At 32.6% G+C, this 20,114-nt stretch overlaps 1 protein-coding gene across 1 annotated transcript in view; it reads left to right on the forward strand.

The window, feature by feature from the left end:
* The first annotated feature begins 3,554 nt into the window (after nt 1-3,554).
* Nucleotides 3,555-20,114, forward strand: part of Myo61F (unconventional myosin 61F) — a 64,545-nt gene continuing 47,985 nt past the window's right edge. The window contains exon 1 of the mRNA XM_076407224.1: nt 3,555-3,873. The gene's annotated coding sequence lies outside the window, so the exon portion shown is untranslated. The remainder of the gene's footprint in view (nt 3,874-20,114) is intronic.

Below are 20,114 nucleotides of genomic sequence, written 5' to 3' on the forward strand. Positions count from 1 at the left end.
TAAACTTGCGCGACATGAGCGACGAGCAAAGAGAGTGGTTACACCACGATATAGTGAAAAAAATTGAAAATAAATTGATGATATCTCTCATCCTACCTCAATCGATGGAGCTTCATGTTCAAGTATAATGATAAATGTTCTGATTTGCACGCAATACGCGGAGATGTCCCATATAGTAGCCTACTGGGCCGATGTTATACCTAATTTACACTGCGGACCTTCCAACTAGTGAGGACACAATGAGTGCGAGCTATCCTGACGCCACTGCCTTTCTTTTAGTCATTCTGGCTCAAACACTGCTTCGTTTTAATTGCAATGCCATTTGAACAAAATCGAGATATGGTTGCAACAAAGGCAAACCAAGTCCACTCATGTCACTTGTACTCTGAGAAGGGAAACCTCCTCGTCGGTAAAATTATACAATGAAAACATCCCTCAGAAGGAACATGCTAAATACTTGCGCCTTTACTTGGCTCGTAGGTTAACTTCGCAGAAGCATATCTGGACCAAGCGGAAACAACTTAACAGCAGGCTCCGTAATCTATATTGGTTGATGAATCGTCACTCCATTGAAGTAACGAGAACAAAACGATGGTTTAAAAATCCATCATCAAGCCAATCTGGATATATGACAAACAATTATGGGGCATAGCGAGCAACAGCAATATAGAAATATTGGAAAGGTTTCAGAGCAAGGCTTTGAGAAAGTTTATGTATCTGCTTATCAGTACAGACAAGAGATGCTACATCCCCAGATTAAGCAATAGATTCATATAGAGGGATGGAAGCTAGGCCCAGAGATTGAAAAAAAAAATACATTGACACACTAATAGACGGACAACATCCTAGTTTATTGTTCTGGAACAGATTGCCATGGTGTAGAATAAAATGACCAACTTAAAAAAAAGGGACTGCTGATTTAGATTCAGCTGCCCAATACTTAATGCCTTACAAACAGTGGTTGATTGCTCAGATCCAAAACCGTGTTAATAATAAATTTAATCGTGTTAATATTTGTTTATATTATTTTAAAAAACTAGTAGATGGTCCATCCTATACAAGGTCGTCCATTTGTTTCTGCCAAGACGAACTTAAGACTCTATTACACTTTCCACGTACTCAGGTTAGATATATATCATTTTTTCTTCGAAACGAGTGGGCGTTATGAGTCACGAAACCTAAAGATCCCCGTTAAAATTCCACTAATAACGAAAACAATGGAGCGTAATCCACGTAATCGTCATGGAAAAAAACATTAGCAAATCGAAAATTACATCGACATGACCATTGTGTGAAACCAGGTCGATTTATTTCTACGGCACGTCGGTTTTCTTGAATCACACACGTCGTATTGCACACAACGCCATCAACATCGCGCGTAATATTTCACTTGAACATATTTTGGGTCACCAGAGATAAATATATTTTTCGAACAAACCGCGTATGGTGATCGAGCAGTTGCTGTTTCTTAGAATGGGATGCCATTTCTAAATAAAGAACAACTACACTGAATCACAAACGGTTTGTTTAACCCGGATGTTAGAAGGCCACATCTTCTGGCCGAACTTAGTTCATATACGAGCTTGTTCAGGTTTCTTTCGTTTCTTCGGATTTTTTATTTAAGCAAAAAAGAGCTTAAAGAGCCACTCCATCTTTTATCGGTCTAGAAAAATGTTGTTTCCTTAAATGAATTGAAATAGAAATCACATAAATTCATTTTGAAGCATAGCGTATTTTTTTGTTTAAAAGATAACATCATTTATGTTTCGTGTATTTTCCTTTAAATTGTATTTATTCGTTGTTGTTAGTTACTGTGGACTAACTTGGTTTTCACATTTCATATTGGTATTTAATTCTTACAGGAATAACTTATTATTAACGATTACATATTAACTGGACTTTACTGAACGTTTCATATTAAACACACTTCACAGTTACACAACATCAAATGGGTTGGTACTTTTAAGTCCTACTTTGGTGTTAAATTTTGACTGTAAATTTCCCTTTTGTTTTCTCGGAGACACATTTATTAGATATTTGCATCAAGACTCATCCCATGATGATTAGTCTTGTTAATTTAAATAACAATAACATTATTCATAGTTATTGGTATTTATAAAAATCAGTTGTTTGTAATTTACATTCATAGACTTATTTTCCATGCATGGGATTACTTATTTATATTACATTCGTGTTGTAGTTTTGTGATCGCTTCTTCAACGTTTCCTCCATTGACAAATATAGCAATGTTGTTCGAAGATAAAGCGATGCTAATATTTTTCATTCGTGGTATATCACATTTTTTTTAAATCAATTACATGTTACTTTGGATATACTTAGCACCATCTCAATTAACAAATTAATTTTTTACTACTGTTCTGTGGTACGTACGGGGTTAATACATCAGTTTATATTTCCCAAATTAAAATAAAACTAAATTACTTAAGCTAAAGTTAAGAATACACATATACACTAAACAAGTGTGTGCGGTTTGGTTCGGTTCAATCTCCTGATTTCCTGCGTGTTGCTCAGTATTGCTTCCACGTAGTTGTGATTTAGCAACCTTATTTCATATTTTAAGGCGAAATCTTGGATCACATGGTGAATCAATTTGATTTGAATGAAAAAATGCTTATAATTTATATTTACAGTTGCAACCATAAAATTATTATCTTTTATTTACCGTAATTTAAAAGCTATTCTGAGTATACGAAGATGAAAAAATAATAAAATAGGGGGGAATAAAATAAATAATGATAAACGGATAAATAAATAAATAAGTAGAGGATAATGAACAGAGAATACCAAATAGAAAATAATAAATAGAGAGATAAATAAATTAATAAATAATAAATGAAGATTAATAAATAGAAAATTATAAATGGAGATTTATTAAATAATAAATGGCAATTAAAAAGAGCTGAACTGAAGTACTCCGTGAACAAACTCACTATTTATAAAAAATATGAAAATCAATAAGAAAAAGGAAGTAACTTTGAGGATCACGTCTTCAGAAATAAACTCTTATGAAGTTTTAACGTCACTTAAATATGTTAAGATACCACATCTGACAAATACAGCCCCGAAGAAGCACTAACAATGTTGCCATTCATGGTAATTACTTAGCAATTACTAAGTGTAATTACTAAGCGGCAACACCATCTAGTTTCTTTGCATTATCGTTCAAACATTCTTAAAAAACATAAACACTCCAAAATTGTCCAAAAAGTCTAAAATATCGAACTACCAAATGGAATTGTAGGCACCATAGATATTCGATGATTTCCTTAAGAAGATTTCCTTATCTGTGTTTTAAGAAAAAATATCGAGAATATATAAATAAATAAAACTCGTTTTTACAAAAGTAAGCAAAACTTCAAAGAAAAATGCAGAAACACTGCCGTTTTCAACAGGATCTCTGACGGTTTCAGCCACTATCACTATGGCCCATCATCGATTCCAAAACAAAAACAAGATCTTTCACCTTTGGTTCAATCGAGGAGCCCCCCCTCCTCCTCCTCTCGTTGGCGACCAGTACACGCCGCTGTCCAACCGACCTTTCGCTCCTGCAACCAACCAGCCAGTCGACAAGAACCGTGTATAGCGGTGGTCTTTGGTCCTCCGCCGTTTTTTTTTTGTTCCCGGTGGTCGCGATAGGCCGAGACGTACGCCGCGTGACATTCAACGCACGTGCGAAAGGGCCCTATTTCTCGATTCCTCGCTCGACGGGGTCGCGTAGGGCGAAGGGACGCGCGGGGGGAAATGTCGCGGGCACTGTAGATCCGCCAGGTGTCGAGAGACAGTTCGTGAAGATTTTGCCTTTCGGATATTCCTCTTGTTGTGTACCGGTCAGTTCGATCTAGTTTAAATTTGGTAAGTATGTCATCTTATCCGTTTTACAACGTCTCTTCCGTCGTCAGATTGGTAAATGCCGAAGATCGAACATTATTCTTCATGTTTTCAGCGTCACTTGACTCTGATTTTGTTCACTGACTTTTTATTTCTCGTTTTCATTAATATTTTTTAAATGTGTAACGACGTAAAATTATTAAAATAGTTAAATTATTTATAGACTTTTATTTGAAATATATTAAACATTTTAGGTGTAAATACACATTTATTAAGCAAACATAACAAAACTAGCAAAACAGAAGTCCTTATTTCATCATATATCTTGTGTTTCCTATTCTTTATATTATTTAACATGATCTATATTAAGCCCGATAAAATACAATACATTGAAAAAAATTATAAAGGACATATTGACATGAAGTAAATATGCGAATATAAAATTCGGATTCAGATACGTATAAATTTAAACAAATTGAATGCATCAACACAACTAGAGTACACATTAAGTAACATATATAATAAACAAAACCAACTAAAACTTAAAAATATTTGACAATATCATGTAAATCACATAAAGTAAAAAAAAACACACAAACACACAACAAGAAACAATATTTTTAATAAAATAAAAAAATGGTAATCAATTAATAATAATATAAATAATATAAATAAAAAAGTATGTATATAAATATGAACATATTAAAATTGAAAAGGATAACATAAATTGAAATAATTAAGGACGTAGAAAATAAAAGAATGTAGAAATATAATATATAAGAGAAAAGATATTTTTATGAAAATAATACATATAAATTAAAAAAAAGCAAAAACAACACATTGATAGGCAAAAAAATAGGAATATAAGCTTCAGAAATAGGCAAAAAGTTAAAACAAATCAAATGTAGATACACAGCAATGTCTACAGTAAGAGATAGTATTTCTATAAAAATAACAAGTGGTAATTAATGAATAATATTATAAATACTATAAATAAAATAATATGTAATAAAGAAAACAAATATAAAAAAATTGGAAACATATATAAGAATACATTGATAAGAAATTAATATAAATTTCAGAAATAGACAATTAATTAACACGAATTAAATGTATTAACACAACTACAATACAGACAAAATAACAAATATAATAATCAAAACCAAATAAAATATTAAAATATTCGACAACATAATGAAAAATAAATTTAAAAAACACAGTAATGTTTCTTATATTATTATAAAAATAAAAAGTGATAATTAATGAATAACAATCTAAAAATATAGAATAAATATAATACTGAAGATAAGGATTATAAAAGAATGTTGATTTAAAAGTATTAATCAAGAAAAAGTTAAAGAACTTTTCAAACATTGAAATTTACATGATTTAAACGAGACAAATCAGAAAATAGAAATTAATAATTGAAAAAGAAATTCAATTAAATAAAGAAAATTGTAGAAACGAAGAAAGTTGTAAGTTTGAAAAATACGTAAAAATAAACAAATAAAATATAGTTATTGATATTAATGTAGTGTACAAAATGGAAAAAGTAGAATTTGAAATAACTAAAAAAATACTAAATTTAAAAAAGAAGAAAATAACTAAAATACTAAAAATAAAATAAATAATATAAAAGTATTGAGTATTTATATATATATATATATATATATATATATATATATATATATATATATATATATATATATATATATATATTAACATATTAGAAATATACATAAAATAAACAAAACCCAAGAAAGTGGCGAAAAATATTTAACAAGATGTTAATAAAAATAATTCAAATAAAAACCATCAAAATAAGCACCGAAAATAATTATTATATAATATTTTGACCACTTAAGCAGGGTACTATTCCTATTATTTATTCAACACTCTTCACTATAGAGTTTGATTAATTTTAGTAACGATTTATTTATATTAAAAGTCGAAATATTTTAAAACTAGATCGTCAAACATTTACAAAAACCATGACCCACTGGCTTTATCATTTCAACCTTTAACGCAACTTTTATCACGCATCATATCCTTCGACATTTTGACTTTCGCGTAAAACTGGTCCGAATTCAAAAGAAATCGCCGACTTATTACTGTTTTTGAAATAATAATATTTATATGGGGATACTTTTCGAAACATCCTATATGCAACTAACGAAACCTTATTTATTTCCATAATAACATACCATATATTTATTATTAATTCCGCTAACACCGTTTATGTAATACAGAAACAATAAAGCGAGGAAAAAAGGCATTATCTTATGAAATATGTGGCAAAATATACAAAACGTAAGGATATTTATATGTATATGTAACCGTAAATAAAGAGAAAGTTTATATAACACGGCATATTGGATTGAAATGAAAAATACTGAGTCGATACTATTATTAAATTATAGAGAACGAGTTATAAATGGTTGTTGAATTGCATTGTAATTAAGTACCACAGCTGCACTGTCACTTTGTTGGGGTATTCGGAAGGAAATATCAGGTCTTTTAATGCACCTGTTGATTATTTTATCCGCTACACATTTAAAGCGTTCGTTTTAACATTTGTTTGTATTTAATTTAATTGATATTTCCAATATATATTCATAATTTTTTTTGTACATACGTCATCAAGATGTATTGCCTGCCGCAATTTGTAAATTCGTTTTAGAATCAGACGATATTTTCCGCCTCATTTTATTCCAGTTAAAAAGAGACAGAATGCTGTTTGATTAGTTCTAAGACGTAAACGAATGAGCCTGCCAAAGTCGTCCGGTTGTCAGACATATACAAAATTCTTGAAAGCAATAGTGATAAGAGGTTATAACTCTAACCTATAAATTATTGTGACTGTTAAAATATATTATATTTGATAACATGTTTGTTCAATTATTTTATTTAGATTAGAATTTTGTTGTATGTCAAAGCTAAACTGAACTAAAACTCAGTCACCAATTTAGATGACGTATGTACAAAATAACTTTGAATAGACTATATATGATATATTAGGTTGTTTCTTATTAGTCCAATAGCTTTAAATAATTATAAATTTACGTTTTATATTTTCTTAAAAATTAAGCTTTTTGTAAAAATCGGTACAATGTATTTTAGTAAAAGTATTATCCATCGATAGCCGTTGGTTTTTTCCCATCTTTAGGGCAATTTGTGGTATTTTTTTGGTATTTTCATTACAAGTAAAGTTACAAGTTTCTCAGACAGTTCGCGACTTATATATCGGTACAAATAGTATTCAGAAGAAGTAAGGGTTGGATAATACTGTAGGAGGGGGCACTTCCTGTTTTAATGGTTATAGATATGTTTTCATCGGCTTTGCAATATATGGTCGAGCGTTGTCATGCTGAAGAATAACATTGTTGTGTTTTTGCTTGTATTTCCACCGTTTTTCGAGTAGTGCTCGATTCAAACGCATCAATTTTAGTCGATAGCGATTCCCATTGATAATTTCATCAGGTAATGCTTTCAAATCATCGTCTTCGCTTTTTTTGAGTGTTCAGAATGTTCGTCGCCTTTGATGTCAAAATCTCCATATTTAAAAAGTCAAAATCTGTTTCCCCATGTTGAAATAAATAGAACATGATTGTCATAAGCTTCGTATAGTATTCGGTGACCTTCAGCAACCTTTTACTTTCAATTAAAGTAAAAAATAAAACTTCTGGCAATTGTAATTTACTCAGTACAAATTCAGACATTTTCAACGCACTAAAGAGGTGTTTTGTCTACACTTCGACGAAATGACACATACTCAAAAGTGAAGCCTGTCGGTTTTAACATGAAAATGGTTACAAAAGTACTCGATGCGATTTAACACAGTAACATCATCACATATTATCAACTCTCTGCCAGATATTTCGAATAATATTGAATGTCAATGATCACACTGAACAAAAAACATAATTAATGTTTTACTACCCTATCAAGATCGATGGTTTTCAACACCCCTCAACGTTTGGCTGAATTTAGTTTATGGACTGGTAAGAAAGAATGTAAACAAGCCTCACACACCCCAATAACTAAGTTAATAATAACTCAAATTAAGTTGTATGTATTAGTATATATCCTTTATTTCGAAGAACCCAGGCTATCAATATTATGTTTGCGATGAGGTATCAACATTTTCAAATGTTTCCTGTATAATGTCAATCCTCAATGAAATCCTCAATCAACATGAGATTTTTCCGCAGATTGAGGAATTCGCCACAAGTTGGCAACGCTAGTGCTATCTGATTGACTAAAGTAGCGCTTAGTAGATTAATTTTGGTAAGTATGTCATCTTATTCGTTTTACAACGTCTGATTCAAATAGATTCTAGCTGATAATTTGGAAAAGAGTATAAAACTTCAAAATATAAGCAAGAAAGCAATAAATAAATTAGGCAATGAAATCAATGTAAAGTTAAAACAAAAGAACGAAGGTGAGACAATTTCGAAAATAAATAAATTAATATAAAAATAATAACTAGAAGAATAAAACAAAGAAGTTGCGGAAGAACAAAGATAATTAAGAGAAAAAAATATTTATATGAAACTTGATAAATAATAAATTACAATATGTATGAACAATATATTTACATGAACTTAAGGAAGAAGTGCTATAGAATTATACAAACAAGTCGCCTACAATTCTAGTTCGAATGCATTGCATTATGGAGGCGTACAAGCAACCTACGCAACCGTACTATAGTCCAACATTAAAAAATTAAATTAAAATACATCCAAGGGTACTGAGTCATTGTCTTAGTTGATAAATTCTATTTAGCAAAAACATAATGATTGTCTGTTGAATTTAGCGATATATAAGGGGATTTGCAATGTTTATGACTTAACTTTTCTTATATACTCGTATAATTCTTATATATTTCAGCCTTTTTAACAATGATGCTTTCAAAAGCTTATTTATTTATATATCATATAGGAATTATAAAAACAAACAATACTTTTACTACCCATCTTTTACTTGATATGTATTAATGTTTAAATAATGTACAAAAGAAAGAAAAGGGTAGAAAAATTAAATATCCAAGAAATTACAGACTGATGAAGCGGGCGAATGAAGCAACATTTTCAAATATTTCCTGTATAATGTCAATCCTTAAAAGAATCCTCAATTAACATGAGATTTTCCCGCAGATTGAGGAAATCGCTACAAGTTGGCAACGCTGGTGCTATCTGATTTGCTAAAGTAGCGCTTAGTAGATTAATTTTGGGAAGTATGTCATCTTACTCGTTTTACAACGTATCTGCCATGATCAGATTGGTAAATACTGAAGATCGAACATTATTCTTCATGTTTTCAGCGTTTTTATTAATATTTTTTAAATGTGTATCGACGTAAAATTATTAAGAGTGTTTATGGACTTTTATTTGAAATGTATAGAACGTTTTCTTAATGTAAATAAGTATATATTAGGCAAACATAACAAAACTAGTAAAACAGAAGTACTTATTTTTGTTGTGTTCCATATTTTTTTATTTCATTTAACATAATCTATATTAAACCCGATAAAATACAACCCATTGAAAAAATCTATAAGGGACATATTGACATGAAATAAATATATGAATAATAAATTCGGATTCAGATAGGTAAAAATTGAAACAAATTAAATAATATCAACACAACTGCAAGAAAACTCTTAATCTATAGAAGTGTTGCTATCCTTTATTTCGAAGAACCCGGACTATTAATATTATGTTTGCATTGGGGTGTCAACATTTCCAAAGATTTCCTGTATAATGTCAATCATCAATAAAATCGTCAATCAACATGAGATTTTCCCGCAGATTGAGGAATTCGCCACAAGTTGGCAATGCTGGTGCTATCTGATTTACTAAAGTAGCGCTTAGTAGGTTCAAATATTTCCAGAAAAAGAAATAACCCTTTAAAGTTAACTCACAGTCCTTTTATAAACAATTATTTTTATCGATAAAATATAGATATACAAAACCTTATATCGAAAATGCATAATATTATTAAATTTAAAATCGGACTAAACAGAGATAATTTCACCGTCCTTGACCCAAAGTTGATCGATGAACAAGCCATTGGTACAAAACGCATTAGGGTCGCAATGGTAAAAGGAAATTGAATGGATATGAAATTGGTAAAATACAAAAATAAATATCGTCCATCATCACGAGCCTCCGATATTGGCCTCTAGCAGTTCAAGATTAGATCTAAATTGTGCTTGTGGCAGGTCAGTTATTATTAGCTTATATTAACGTGTTAGCGTAGCTCGGTAGTCATAAATCTGGCTACATATCCGTAATGTCTGTCGACTAATTACATAATAGGTTTGAGCACTGCCAAATAAAGAATGACAAAAATATTGATTTATAATAATAATATACTATAGAGATATATAGATAAAGGCCTTTTGTCTTCTCAACCTTTGGATAAGTCCATAATCGTCGAGTAGTTGTCGTACTTACAGAACATATTTATCGTTGGTACCCTTGGATCTTTGCGGATGCCCTCATTTTGAATGCACTATGTGGCGTTAACAATGCTACGGAGAACTTGGTCTTGATAAGTTTGGTCATCATGCTTACTAGATTTCTTCGTACAATCCTAATTAAACAACGTTCACATTGGCTCTCAGATTGGTTTGTATAATTAATGTTTATTGTGAAATGTTAATTCTGATAGTACAAGTAACTACCACATTTTTTGATCCTCATATAAAGCTCTTCTTGTTTCATTTTAACGTTTTTTCTTTGCACTTGTACTTGTCCATTAAGCCATTGTCTTTTCGTATTCGAAATTATTCTAGAACCAATTATCATTGGCAAGTAGTCCATTTTTTTATACGTGAAATCCATATTTGTAAACTTTAATTTAATTTAATTTGTCATTTCCTGCGACACCTCTCTATACTCTATTTTTAGTTGTCCCAATATTGCTACTTGCAACCAGTAGTATGCAGTATCATCAGCAAATGTGATTGTAGAGTAGATAGGTCGTAGGGTACTAACTGAGGAACAGCCGTAGACGTTCCAAATCTGAATATTCGTCATCGTATCTTGTTCTGAAGTTAAGATTAGAAATGTAGGATATGATATTCTAGTTTATCTGACAAGAAACTTATTTGCCAACTTGTATTCTAGTCCCTCATACCATACTTTATCAAAGTCTTGCGCTACGTCCAGAAATCTAGATGAACAAACAAAATAATGCTAATTTTACTGCTCTCATAATTCAGAATGACATGATATATAAATGTCTTCTGAGCTAATTTCTAAAATTTCTTGTTTTTTTTTGGTAAATATGTGGCTGGTAAATATACTGAATATTATTATCAACATCGCAATACCACCAGCGTTTATTCAAAGTTATTTTCTATATACGTGATCTAAATTTGTGACGTCAAAACATGGCAATGTTGTCGAATCAATTCTGAGTTTTAATTCAGTTTGGTTTTGATATACAAAAAAATTCTAGTTTAAATAAAATAATTGAACAAAAATGCTATCAAACATAGTTTATTTCATCTGAACTACAGCCACAATAGGTTTATAGGTTATATTTATAACCTCTTATCACTATAGCTTTCAAGAATTTTGCATACGTCTGACAACTGGACGGCTTTGGCAGGCTGATTCGTTTGCGTATTCGAACTAATCAGACAACATTGTGTCTCTTTTTAATTAGAATACAATGAGAAGTAAAATATTGTCTGATTCTGAAACGAATTTAGAAATTGTGACAGGCAATACATTAAACATTTTGATGACGTATGTAAAAAAAAATTTGAATAGACGATATATATGTACTTCTGCAATAAGCAAATAAAAATACATTTTTAAGAAATTCCAATTTATTCATCAACGTAGTGACATCAATTTGTCTTAGGGCAGATCTGAAGAGTAAGACATATATTTATAATTTATCCTCAAGACTTGTGTACACTGATCTCAAGAACTCAATATTTTTTCAACATTTTTTACTTTGCTCTTTTGACCCGGTGCGAGAATATAAAAGAAACTTACGCATTCAAAGTTTCCGACAAAATTGTAAGCCAGTCTGCGCATACAATATCTCGCGTATTTTCACTATATTGTTCTTCAAAACTATTTTCATTACCGCTACCCAGAAAGATTCAGCAACATATCAATTATAGTTGATTTTACGGAAATAAAGACTCCATTTAACTACTAAGCCATTGTTTTGGCTTCAACGAAATTTTACCAATTTTCTCCTGCAAAAACATAATGTGTCAACACACAGTGATCATTAGCTGTTATTTTTGAAATAGTAAGTGTTGTTTAATTAAAAATATTGCAACTTGTTAACTAATAACATGAAAATGACATGAAATATTTGAGACAGTACTAGAAATTATATAGGTCTATCAAAAGTTGTGCTAAATTTGGTTCATAATAAAATAATTGATGAAATTTAGAATATGTGAACAAAAAATGAAGCATATGGTCCTGAAATCTAAAAAAATTGCTACAATCCAATATGATCCTTTATATCGTTACTAATATTCGAATCAATAACTTACACCCGTTTATTCCCTAATATTAAAGGACCATCTGTTTTTATCTGCGTTATCGAGTTTCAGTTGGCCAGTTCCATCGTTCGCTTTGTTTACATAGATCGTACATCGATACACGTCGTCGTCAAAGTCCCTTCCGTGCGACACGGCCGACATTGGTCGCTGTAAAAGTAAAGCTTGACGAATTAAAAAGTGAAAATCCCCATTAATTCGCAGATTATTAACCGGCGATGACAAATAACCAACATGACAAACGAATTACGATTAGCAATTTAAATTTTTCGAGCCGGCCGTGCGGCAGATGGTCTCTCAACTTTCGCGGTCGCTGATTAGGCGACGGTCATCCAGCAGGCCGAATGTGGAACAACACGCTAGGAAGACCGTCAAGGGTCACTAGATATTTTCGATTCATGACGATATCGGGGAATGGAATAATGTTTTTTCAGACGAGAAAGTCACACTATATGAACAAAACCGATGCGGATTGTAACTGGACGTCATTATTGAAGTACTTTCATTAAAATTGCACCATTAAAACATCATTATTATCTCATTGAATCAAAGATAGTTTGTGTTTTATAATCATTTTAATCATTACTGATTTAGCTACATCTGACTAGCTAGACTATTCCTTATCTAAAAAAGCAACAAAAATACATTAAAACCGGATCCAAGGAAACTTTGAAAGTCGTTCTGAAATCAACAATTATTTTGAAGACTTAAAAAACCATTAGAATAAATGGGAGATTACTTCGAAACTGATGAAATAAATGCGGAAAATAAGACACCCATATTTATATAATCTATACAAAGTAGTACCGAACTCGCGTCATCTCAACTTATGAGGCCAAAACGTTGCAATATTGCCGCATTTTACTTTGACATTTTACGCTTTTTAGTTTATTTTTACCTTTGATGTGTAACAAAATTCTAATATAAATAAAATAAAGAAAACGTTATAAATTAAAATTTATTTTAACGTTATAGTACATCTAATGCATATATTATCGAAGGACTTAAACTACAGTTAATTAGACAGCCAAAAGAGTTTGTATATTAGACAATTGTATAGACATTTGACAATAGAACGACTTTTGCAGGTTGATTGGATTACATGTTCGAGAGTATCAGAGAACATTGAAAATATTGTCAATATAAAATATTGTCTGGTATTAATACGAATTTACAAATTGCAATAGGCAATACATTATATATCTTGATGACATGCGTTCACTGCCATTTTGGATAGGCTATATGTTATCATATTAGTATAACAAATGCTATTACAAAAAAAAATTCATTTTTCATTCAAGCCTGGCTAAATGTATAGAGGCGAAGTTTGCTTCTTTTAATAGAGTCAAGCGTACTTCAGAGGGGCTAGATCAGGGTCATACGATGGTTGATTACAATTCTACATCTTGATGACTTGCGTTCACTGCTTCGTTGGATGGGCTATATGGTTCATTTCAAAAGATATTACTTTTCATCATAATAGTAAAACAAATGCTATTACAAAATAAATTCAAGCCTGGCTAAATGTATAGAGGCGATGTTTGCTTCTTTTAATGGAGTCAAGCGTACTTCAGAGGGGCTAGATCAGGGTCATACGATGGTTGATTACAGTTCTACATCTTGATGACTTGCGTTCACTGCTTCGTTGGATGGGCTATATGGTTCATTTCAAAAGATATTACTTTTCATCATAATAGTAAAACAAATGCTATTACAAAATAAATTCAAGCCTGGCTAAATGTATAGAGGCGATGTTTGCTTCTTTTAATGGAGTCAAGCGTACTTCAGAGGGGCTAGATCAGGGTCATACGATGGTTGATTACAGTTCTACATCTTGATGACTTGCGTTCACTGCTTCGTTGGATAGGCTATATGGTTCATTTCAAAAGATATTACTTTTCATCATAATAGTAAAACAAATGCTATTACAAAATAAATTCAAGCCTGGCTAAATGTATAGAGGCGATGTTTGCTTCTTTTAATGGAGTCAAGCGTACTTCAGAGGGGCTAGATCAGGGTCATACGATGGTTGATTACAGTTCTACATCTTGATGACTTGCGTTCACTGCTTCGTTGGATAGGCTATATGGTTCATTTCAAAAGATATTACTTTTCATCATAATAGTAAAACAAATGCTATTACAAAATAAATTCAAGCCTGGCTAAATGTATAGAGGCGATGTTTGCTTCTTTTAATGGAGTCAAGCGTACTTCAGAGGGGCTAGATCAGGGTCATACGATGGTTGATTACAGTTCTACATCTTGATGACTTGCGTTCACTGTTTCGTTGGATAGGCTATATGGTTCATTTCAAAAGATATTACTTTTCATCATAATAGTAAAACAAATGCTATTACAAAATAAATTCAAGCCTGGCTAAATGTATAGAGGCGATGTTTGCTTCTTTTAATGGAGTCAAGCGTACTTCAGAGGGGCTAGATCAGGGTCATACGATGGTTGATTACAGTTCTACATCTTGATGACTTGCGTTCACTGCTTCGTTGGATAGGCTATATGGTTCATTTCAAAAGATATTACTTTTCATCATAATAGTAAAACAAATGCTATTACAAAATAAATTCAAGCCTGGCTAAATGTATAGAGGCGATGTTTGCTTCTTTTAATGGAGTCAAGCGTACTTCAGAGGGGCTAGATCAGGGTCATACGATGGTTGATTACAGTTCTACATCTTGATGACTTGCGTTCACTGCTTCGTTGGATAGGCTATATGGTTCATTTCAAAAGATATTACTTTTCATCATAATAGTAAAACAAATGCTATTACAAAATAAATTCAAGCCTGGCTAAATGTATAGAGGCGATGTTTGCTTCTTTTAATGGAGTCAAGCGTACTTCAGAGGGGCTAGATCAGGGTCATACGATGGTTGATTACAGTTCTACATCTTGATGACTTGCGTTCACTGCTTCGTTGGATAGGCTATATGGTTCATTTCAAAAGATATTACTTTTCATCATAATAGTAAAACAAATGCTATTACAAAATAAATTCAAGCCTGGCTAAATGTATAGAGGCGATGTTTGCTTCTTTTAATGGAGTCAAGCGTACTCCAGAGGGGCTAGATCAGGGTCATACGATGGTTGATTACAATTCTACATCTTGATGACTTGCGTTCACTGCTTCGTTGGATAGGCTATATGGTTCATTTCAAAAGATATTACTTTTCATCATAATAGTAAAACAAATGCTATTACAAAATAAATTCAAGCCTGGCTAAATGTATAGAGGCGATGTTTGCTTCTTTTAATGGAGTCAAGCGTACTTCAGAGGGGCTAGATCAGGGTCATACGATGGTTGATTACAGTTCTACATCTTGATGACTTGCGTTCACTGCTTCGTTGGATAGGCTATATGGTTCATTTCAAAAGATATTACTTTTCATCATAATAGTAAAACAAATGCTATTACAAAATAAATTCAAGCCTGGCTAAATGTATAGAGGCGATGTTTGCTTCTTTTAATGGAGTCAAGCGTACTTCAGAGGGGCTAGATCAGGGTCATACGATGGTTGATTACAGTTCTACATCTTGATGACTTGCGTTCACTGCTTCGTTGGATAGGCTATATGGTTCATTTCAAAAGATATTACTTTTCATCATAATAGTAAAACAAATGCTATTACAAAATAAATTCAAGCCTGGCTAAATGTATAGAGGCGATGTTTGCTTCTTTTAATGGAGTCAAGCGTACTTCAGAGGGGCTAGATCAGGGTCATACGATGGTTGATTACAGTTCTACATCTTGATGACTTGCGTTCACTGCTTCGTTGGATAGGCTATATGGTTCATTTCAAAAGATATTATTTTTCATCATAATAGTAAAACAAATGCTATTACAAAATAAATTCAAGCCTGGCTAAATGTATAGAGGCGATGTTTGCTTCTTTTAATGGAGTCAAGCGTACTTCAGAGGGGCTAGATCAGGGTCATACGATGGTTGATTACAGTTCTACATCTTGATGACTTGCGTTCACTGCTTCGTTGGATAGGCTATATGGTTCATTTCAAAAGATATTACTTTTCATCATAATAGTAAAACAAATGCTATTACAAAATAAATTCAAGCCTGGCTAAATGTATAGAGGCGATGTTTGCTTCTTTTAATGGAGTCAAGCGTACTTCAGAGGGGCTAGATCAGGGTCATACGATGGTTGATTACAGTTCTACATCTTGATGACTTGCGTTCACTGCTTCGTTGGATAGGCTATATGGTTCATTTCAAAAGATATTACTTTTCATCATAATAGTAAAACAAATGCTATTACAAAATAAATTCAAGCCTGGCTAAATGTATAGAGGCGATGTTTGCTTCTTTTAATGGAGTCAAGCGTACTTCAGAGGGGCTAGATCAGGGTCATACGATGGTTGATTACAGTTCTACATCTTGATGACTTGCGTTCACTGCTTCGTTGGATAGGCTATATGGTTCATTTCAAAAGATATTACTTTTCATCATAATAGTAAAACAAATGCTATTACAAAATAAATTCAAGCCTGGCTAAATGTATAGAGGCGATGTTTGCTTCTTTTAATGGAGTCAAGCGTACTTCAGAGGGGCTAGATCAGGGTCATACGATGGTTGATTACAGTTCTACATCTTGATGACTTGCGTTCACTGCTTCGTTGGATAGGCTATATGGTTCATTTCAAAAGATATTACTTTTCATCATAATAGTAAAACAAATGCTATTACAAAATAAATTCAAGCCTGGCTAAATGTATAGAGGCGATGTTTGCTTCTTTTAATGGAGTCAAGCGTACTTCAGAGGGGCTAGATCAGGGTCATACGATGGTTGATTACAATTATACATCTTGATGACTTGCGTTCACTGCTTCGTTGGATAGGCTATATGGTTCATTTCAAAAGATATTACTTTTCATCATAATAGTAAAACAAATGCTATTACAAAATAAATTCAAGCCTGGCTAAATGTATAGAGGCGATGTTTGCTTCTTTTAATGGAGTCAAGCGTACTTCAGAGGGGCTAGATCAGGGTCATACGATGGTTGATTACAGTTCTACATCTTGCTGACTTGCGTTCACTGCTTCGTTGGATAGGCTATATGGTTCATTTCAAAAGATATTACTTTTCATCATAATAGTAAAACAAATGCTATTACAAAATAAATTCAAGCCTGGCTAAATGTATAGAGGCGATGTTTGCTTCTTTTAATGGAGTCAAGCGTACTTCAGAGGGGCTAGATCAGGGTCATACGATGGTTGATTACAGTTCTACATCTTGATGACTTGCGTTCACTGCTTCGTTGGATAGGCTATATGGTTCATTTCAAAAGATATTACTTTTCATCATAATAGTAAAACAAATGCTATTACAAAATAAATTCAAGCCTGGCTAAATGTATAGAGGCGATGTTTGCTTCTTTTAATGGAGTCAAGCGTACTTCAGAGGGGCTAGATCAGGGTCATACGATGGTTGATTACAGTTCTACATCTTGATGACTTGCGTTCACTGCTTCGTTGGATAGGCTATATGGTTCATTTCAAAAGATATTACTTTTCATCATAATAGTAAAACAAATGCTATTACAAAATAAATTCAAGCCTGGCTAAATGTATAGAGGCGATGTTTGCTTCTTTTAATGGAGTCAAGCGTACTTCAGAGGGGCTAGATCAGGGTCATACGATGGTTGATTACAGTTCTACATCTTGATGACTTGCGTTCACTGCTTCGTTGGATAGGCTATATGGTTCATTTCAAAAGATATTACTTTTCATCATAATAGTAAAACAAATGCTATTACAAAATAAATTCAAGCCTGGCTAAATGTATAGAGGCGATGTTTGCTTCTTTTAATGGAGTCAAGCGTACTTCAGAGGGGCTAGATCAGGGTCATACGATGGTTGATTACAGTTCTACATCTTGATGACTTGCGTTCACTGCTTCGTTGGATAGGCTATATGGTTCATTTCAAAAGATATTACTTTTCATCATAATAGTAAAACAAATGCTATTACAAAATAAATTCAAGCCTGGCTAAATGTATAGAGGCGATGTTTGCTTCTTTTAATGGAGTCAAGCGTACTTCAGAGGGGCTAGATCAGGGTCATACGATGGTTGATTACAGTTCTACATCTTGATGACTTGCGTTCACTGCTTCGTTGGATGGGCTATATGGTTCATTTCAAAAGATATTACTTTTCATCATAATAGTAAAACAAATGCTATTACAAAATAAATTCAAGCCTGGCTAAATGTATAGAGGCGATGTTTGCTTCTTTTAATGGAGTCAAGCGTACTTCAGAGGGGCTAGATCAGGGTCATACGATGGTTGATTACAGTTCTACATCTTGATGACTTGCGTTCACTGCTTCGTTGGATGGGCTATATGGTTCATTTCAAAAGATATTACTTTTCATCATAATAGTAAAACAAATGCTATTACAAAATAAATTCAAGCCTGGCTAAATGTATAGAGGCGATGTTTGCTTCTTTTAATGGAGTCAAGCGTACTTCAGAGGGGCTAGATCAGGGTCATACGATGGTTGATTACAGTTCTACATCTTGATGACTTGCGTTCACTGCTTCGTTGGATAGGCTATATGGTTCATTTCAAAAGATATTACTTTTCATCATAATAGTAAAACAAATGCTATTACAAAATAAATTCAAGCCTGGCTAAATGTATAGAGGCGATGTTTGCTTCTTTTAATGGAGTCAAGCGTACTTCAGAGGGGCTAGATCAGGGTCATACGATGGTTGATTACAGTTCTACATCTTGATGACTTGCGTTCACTGCTTCGTTGGATAGGCTATATGGTTCATTTCAAAAGATATTACTTTTCATCATAATAGTAAAACAAATGCTATTACAAAATAAATTCAAGCCTGGCTAAATGTATAGAGGCGATGTTTGCTTCTTTTAATGGAGTCAAGCGTACTTCAGAGGGGCTAGATCAGGGTCATACGATGGTTGATTACAGTTCTACATCTTGATGACTTGCGTTCACTGCTTCGTTGGATAGGCTATATGGTTCATTTCAAAAGATATTACTTTTCATCATAATAGTAAAACAAATGCTATTACAAAATAAATTCAAGCCTGGCTAAATGTATAGAGGCGATGTTTGCTTCTTTTAATGGAGTCAAGCGTACTTCAGAGGGGCTAGATCAGGGTCATACGATGGTTGATTACAATTCTACATCTTGATGACTTGCGTTCACTGCTTCGTTGGATGGGCTATATGGTTCATTTCAAAAGATATTACTTTTCATCATAATAGTAAAACAAATGCTATTACAAAATAAATTCAAGCCTGGCTAAATGTATAGAGGCGATGTTTGCTTCTTTTAATGGAGTCAAGCGTACTTCAGAGGGGCTAGATCAGGGTCATACGATGGTTGATTACAGTTCTACATCTTGATGACTTGCGTTCACTGCTTCGTTGGATAGGCTATATGGTTCATTTCAAAAGATATTACTTTTCATCATAATAGTAAAACAAATGCTGTTACAAAATAAATTCAAGCCTGGCTAAATGTATAGAGGCGATGTTTGCTTCTTTTAATGGAGTCAAGCGTACTTCAGAGGGGCTAGATCAGGGTCATACGATGGTTGATTACAGTTCTACATCTTGATGACTTGCGTTCACTGCTTCGTTGGATAGGCTATATGGTTCATTTCAAAAGATATTACTTTTCATCATAATAGTAAAACAAATGCTATTACAAAATAAATTCAAGCCTGG

Source organism: Rhynchophorus ferrugineus, unplaced genomic scaffold (assembly GCF_030347505.1).
Source record: "Rhynchophorus ferrugineus isolate W39M unplaced genomic scaffold, kcgeb_rfMv2 rfM6, whole genome shotgun sequence".
In the NCBI taxonomy this organism is placed as follows: Eukaryota; Metazoa; Arthropoda; class Insecta; order Coleoptera; family Curculionidae; genus Rhynchophorus; species Rhynchophorus ferrugineus.